Consider the following 6,264-nt stretch of genomic DNA (forward strand, 5'->3'; position numbering starts at 1 on the left):
TATCTGAAAGAGGTGGCTTTGGCTCTGCTTCCTGACTGTGGTTGGGTGAGAATGCAGAACCCAGGGCTGCCAGAGTTCTGGAATATTCCAAAGAAGCCAGAAATCCAGATTTTTACATGAAATCTGATTTTGAAATCAGCAACTATTTCAGATTTGCTTAAAACACTGTCTTGTACCAAGTACATTGGTGTGCCAAACTGTAACTATTCTAATAGATAGAGTGCCTTAAAATTCAATTTCACTTAATTTATAACTATTGGAATTTATTGGAACTTTGGCAAATGATCTCAGCTCTCCACAGTTTATGGGCTTGTGTGCTCTGTAGACTGCCATTCCTTATTGGTGGGAGCTCATCATTCTTCTGATTTATTATTCAGAAAGCTCAAATTTCCGGAAGTCCACTGTCTCAAAGGAACAAGGGTAATGAGGTGCTATTCCAATCTTCTGTTAAGTCGAACCTTATTCATTTTAAACTACTGGAAGAAATCATCCCCTTCTTCATGCTTACAACCCTCCTGTAACCTGTGCTCCACTCAGCAGCCAGACGGATTCTTTCAGAATATAAATCAGATGATGTGGCTTCCCTTGTCTGAGTCCTTCAATCCACACCTGTCACCCTCGTAGACAGTCCAAACTCTTGACCAAGAGCCCCTCGTCGCATCTTTGCCACATACTCCGCTTCCCACCCCACCCCCAACTCATCCATCTCCCCAAGCTCAGTCTCAACTCAGGGTTTTTGCACATGCTGAACCCATTCATTATCTCCCCTGCCTCTGATTTTCCATGGATGGTTCATTCTTAGCCTCCAGGTCTGGCAATAATGTCACCTTCCCACAAAGATCTCCTCTGACCACTTACCTAAATAGCAGATCACTCCCTCTGATGCCCTCCCTACGACCCCCTTTGGATGTCCTTTGTACTCCACCATCTGCAATCATCTGACACATTTGTGTTCGTATTGCTAACTACCTACCCTAGCATGGGATCAGCTTCTGTTCCCTGCCCCCGGTGTGGGGCCTGGCATACAAGCAGCTTTTGAATGGACAGATGTGTCTGAAGCACCTACTGTGTGCAGTACCTGTGTACTGGGGGCAATAGTAGGGTGAGATATAGCATCACCCTGGCCCAGACCTTGGGGAGACAGGACTGAGAGGAGGTTGAATCATCCATAAAGAGCCACAGTGTAAGGCAGAAAATGCCATACTTCGTGCAAGGCAAGGGTGTAGGCCAGGTGTCCTGATACGGCCGAGCTGGCTGTTTGCAGCTTGCATCTATTTCAACTGGTTGCCATGAGCCCCGACAGTTGTGAAATATTCTTTTTCTTCCTAGAAAGAGGTAGAGGTGAGAGCAAAGTCTAGCAGACAACTTTGGGTCACAGGGTCAGAATCCCAGGCCCAGTCTTGGGAAGTCTCAGTGTGGACAAGGGATGGAAACCCCCATTCCCAGAGTCAGGGAGAAGTCAGCACTATCCTATGCGTGAAAGAGGTCGGTCAATGCTATGACTCATTGGTAGCAGGTCCTGCCGGGGGCTCCAAGGCCAAGAGGCTGGAGTCTAGTCTGGGGACATGGTGGGGTAGAGGGTGGTGGATGCCTTCCTGGCAGATAGAAGGGAGTCAGCAGGGGCCAGGTAAGCAGGTGAGGGATGGGGGACTGAGATGCAGGAAGGCACCAGGGTACCCAGGCCTCATGATGTCCCCATCTGCCCTCTGACAGCACTGGGATTTAATTTCAATGCCCTCCTCCCAACACTCGGGGGACCTCCACTCTGAGCCTGAGATGTCGCCACACCTGTCAGCTTTCCTGTGGGAGATAAGAGTGCTCATCCCAGTGTATCAAGGACCTCTCTGCAGGCTCAGTGACCTCTAAGGGCCACTCTGTGGGCAGTGGGCTGTGTGGGGGAACATGCTTAGGAAGGCAGTGAAGGGACCACATTTATGAAGCACCAGCTGTATCCCAACCCATGAGGAAACCAGAGAGGTTAAGGGAGTTGCTGAGGGTCGCCCAGCAACAAATACAGAGACTTGAACTCAGTTCTTCCCATCCCAGGTCCCGGGATCATGATACAAAGCGCTAATTGTAGGCCTGGTACTGTGTGGAAATCTATTGTGTAGACGCTAGCACATCCAATCCCCACAACAACCCCGTGAGGCAAGTAGAGGGACTATCTCAATTTTTCGGAAGAGCAGTCTGAATGTCAGAGAAGTTAAGAAACGTGATCAATGGCTGAATCAGAATGATAATGATGTTTGTAGTGATAGCAGTAGTAGCCAACACTTACACGGTGATTACTCTGTGCCCAGTACTGGCCTAAGTGCTTTGCTTATGCAGCTAACTTTTTTTTCTTTTAGATTTGATTGATTGATTGAGAGGGGGGGGAGACTGCGAGAGCACAGGCTGAGGAGAAGGGAGGGGAGGGGTAGAGGGAGAGGGAGAAGCAGACTCCCTGTAAGCGGAGAGCTGAGTGGGGGGCTCCATCCCACAACCCTGAGATCACGACCAGAGCTGAAACCCAGAGTCAGATGCTTAACCAGCTGAGCCGCCCTGCTAACCTTTTTAATTCTGGAGTGAGCAGGGGCCAGGTCAGATTTACTCCAGGAGTATATCTGGAGCCACCCTTCCAGATATATGCTGTTCTCCACACTAGCCCATTGTACAGATCAGGAGACCAAGGGAAAAGTGGTTAAGTCTGAGCCTAGGTCTGCCTGACTCCTGAGACAGGACCATAACATGCCTGCTGGTGGCGCGGCCCCCCACGTTCTGAAGTGACCGGTTCAGACTCGTTCTGCTGTCCTGGAAGGCAGCACCAAGGCCTCTCACCTTGAGAGGTGACTTGAGAGGTGACTCTCGCCTCGGGCAGATGTGTGTGTGTGTGCACAAACCAAGAAGGTCAAGGATGCTGTGGGATGGGGACCGCATGGAGGTGCCTCTCGCCTTCCATGCTGTGCAAGGGCAAGTGTCCATGTTACATGACCCACAGGATCCCCCAGCTGGTGGCTCCCGCACACCCGGTGGGTAGGTGGGCACCGGCAGGGGTACAGGGGGATGGTTTGGCCCAGAATGTATCAGCTACCCCAATTCTGGAGGCTTCTCAGGGCCCAGTCCTGCCCTGCCCTTGGCTTTGGAAGGCAGCAACCTCCCCTGAGCCAGGGCTGGGCACACCAAGGAGCTGCCTGGCAGCCAGCAAAGCGGAAAACATTGCTCTAATTAGTCTAATATGTGCGCTATGTGAAGTGTGCTTCTGGGACGGCCCCAAAATGTTGCAGGTTCCTGAACCACAGTGGGCCAGCTGGGCCTGGCTGCTCGGTGGGAAGCCTGAGGCCTGCCGGGCTGGAGACTGCTGTGGGGCGTCCGTCCGTCCTTCTTTCTTCCCTTAGACATGGACTGAGCACCTATTGATTGCCAGGTTCACCCTGCCTTGGGTCCTGAATGTTGGTGTTCGTATCTTAGTTCCATTCCTTAAAGTTCCTGGGGTGGGCACGGCCTGCTGTCTTCCAATGTAGTGACGTGGAGAGAAGGGCTCTGACAGCTCTGGTTTCGAATTCAGAGACTGCCATTTGCTCACTGTGTAACCTCAGGTCAGTTGCTCCCTACTCTGCAAAATGGGCTGACAACGCAGCCTGTGCAGGGTGTGGCCATCAGGGCCCCCCTCAAGGGAGGTTAAAGTCTCACCTCCTTCAGGAAGCCTTCCAACTTAGGGATCCTAAATCCCAAATAGCTTCTTCCTGCTGGACTCTGGCAGTGCCTGCCCTGAACACACAGTGGGACCGTCAGGGCACATGTTTGCCCAGGGGAACTGAGACCCTCTCTGGGGAGTCACCTGAGACAACACAGTGAGCCAATGGCAGAGTCAGTGCTAGATCTGAGGCCTCAGGACTCCCTCTCCAGTGCTCTTCTTAAAATAGGGCTTTCCGGAGGCAGCGCAGCTGGTGGTGAAGAGCATGGCTTGGAAGTTTGATTAGCCTGAGTCTGAATTCCCAACTTTCCTGCTTCTCAGCTAGGGGACTGGGGGGCAGCTAATTTCATCTCACAGGACCTCAGTCTCTGCATCTATAAATGGAGGTAAAAATAATATAGTGGTTAGAGTGCTTGTTGCAGCAGGCCCTTGGGGGAAGCCAAGGGTGTGAGATCCACTGCCCCCACCCCCCCGCACCCCGGGTCTTGGCTGTGAATAGATACTCCCCACCCTGGGAAGCCAGAGGTGAGGTCAGCCATGGTGAGCATGAGAAAGAAGGCGGGCCCTGGAGACACCCTGGGTCAAAGCCTGGCTTTATTCCTTCTCAGCTGTGTGACTTTGTGCAAATTCCTGAACCCCTCTGGGCCTCAGTTCCCCATCTGCTAAAACAAAGTTAGTATAGAAATTCTCCTCGTTGAGAGTGGGGTGAGTTAATATTCATGAAATGCTTAGAACAGTTACCTGGAGGCAAGGCTTACAGGTGAAATAAGATACAAATGTCCACCTTGTGTCCTTCTCCCTGACCAGGTCCCTGTGGGAGGTCTAATGCCTTCCTTCCTAGAGGGTTCATGAGGAAGTGGCACACCCACGGGATGGGGCATCTGGGACGCTGGCCCCTGACCCAGCCCCCTCAGCTGTCTCTCGGGCAGAGAGTAAGCTCTGGGCTGGGCAGGGGGTGTCCTGGCTGCAGTCCCTGGGTGAGCAAAGATTAGAACACTCATATCTACTCATGATCTTTTTAAAAAATCCATTTGAGTATGTGCTTTCTATATTTTTTAAGATTTTATTTATTTATTCATGAGAGACACACAGAGAGAGGCAGAGACACAGGCAGAGGGAGAAGCAGGCTCCCTGCAGGGAGCCCCGTGTGGGACTCACGCCCTGGGCCTAAGGCAGAGGCTCAACCGCTGAGCCACCCTGGCGCCCCGAGTATGTCTTTCCGGGATACATCACGTGCTAGTTGAGGAGCGCACCTATGCTGCATAAACACATATCCATCTGTAGGGGCTGTGTGTTCATTCAAGCTGGGAGACCCTTGACCTAAATTAATAGCAATCATCGCTAGGAGCCAGACACTCTCGAAGCACCTCAAGTACATCCTTTCATTCAGTCCTCTAGTGACCTAGAGGGTGGGTGCTGGCATTGTACCTACCTTCCAGGTGAGGCGAGCAAGAAAACGAGGTGACTCTCCCAGATCCTGAAGCTGGAGACAGCGCAAGGTCCACACCCCTGCAGGCCATGCCCCAGAGTCTGGGCCCACTGGGTGGTAGTGCTGCTGATTTTAACCTAAAAGGTCTAAAATGAAAGAAAGGATCGCCGGCATGAAGATTACTTTTCTTCCCGCATTCCCCAAAATGCACACATGCACACCACCACCACCACCACCTACTTGTACTCCTTCTGGCTTGTTAGAGAAATTGATGCTCCTACTAGGCCCCAGTTCCTGTAAACACAGACTCCTGCTCCCGCTGCAATGTCTACACCTCCAGTTACACCCCCTTCTCTCGATTCACACGGTTTGTCCACTGCCCACCCTGAGATGGGGAGGGATTTTTGCTCGTTGCAGGAGAACTAGCAGAGAGCACAGATGATGCCGGCACGCAGGACATCTGTTTGTCTATCTGTGGGAGGCAGCGCACCCATGTCTCTGCTCCCTGGCATTGGCTAGTGGAGCCCGTCTGACTCCTCTCCGCAGTAGCATGCAGGAGGTGCCCGTAAACACTTCCTGTGAGAAGGAATGAAGGGGCCAGTCCTGTGAGGGCCCTCCTCTGTGAAAATAAAAAAAGTCCAGTCCAGTCCAGAAAGCCGGCCAGGTGCCAGTTTGGGTCCCGCTACTGGCTAAGCTCAGAATCCAGCTCCGCAGAAGATTCTGAGGATGTAAGGGGGAAGCGAGGGGACCATGAGAGGCCAGTGCCTCTCACCACTCAACCTCATTTTACGGAAGGCTGAGGCCCAGAGAGACACTGTGAGTTGGAGAGAGTCTCTGACAAGGCCAGGGCATGGCCTGGGTCATTGGATGAACGAGCGTGAGCAGATCACAGCCTGCCCCTTGCCAAGGACCAAACCCAACCATGTGGACCCCTCCCCAGAGTTTATAGGACCTGGCAGGAGGAGGTCACTTGCTTTGGCCCTCAGAAGGGGCCTGGAAACAAGCTGAGGATGGGTCTTACTTCTCTCACCCCTGCTCGGTGGGGGTGGCAAGGGTGGTAGTGTCCTCCCTACAGTCCCAAGGAGGAGGCCGGGCCAGGCGGTTCAGATGAGGTGCTGGAGGCAGATACACCTGCCTCAGCCCCGGCTCTACCCCTCCGATG

The 6,264-nt window shown here is 52.7% G+C and overlaps 1 long non-coding RNA gene across 1 annotated transcript in view; it reads right to left on the bottom strand.

The window, feature by feature from the left end:
- LOC140609773 (uncharacterized) overlaps positions 1–5,704 on the bottom strand; it is a 25,516-nt gene extending 19,812 nt beyond the window's left edge. The window contains exons 1-2 of the long non-coding RNA XR_012011504.1: positions 5,343–5,704; positions 5,106–5,248 (exon numbers count right to left, since the gene is read on the bottom strand). This is a non-coding gene — a long non-coding RNA (uncharacterized lncRNA). The remainder of the gene's footprint in view (positions 1–5,105; positions 5,249–5,342) is intronic.
- Positions 5,705–6,264: the final 560 nt, after the last annotated feature.

The sequence above is a fragment of the Canis lupus genome, chromosome 19 (assembly GCF_048164855.1).
Source record: "Canis lupus baileyi chromosome 19, mCanLup2.hap1, whole genome shotgun sequence".
NCBI classification, from domain to species: domain Eukaryota; kingdom Metazoa; phylum Chordata; class Mammalia; order Carnivora; family Canidae; genus Canis; species Canis lupus.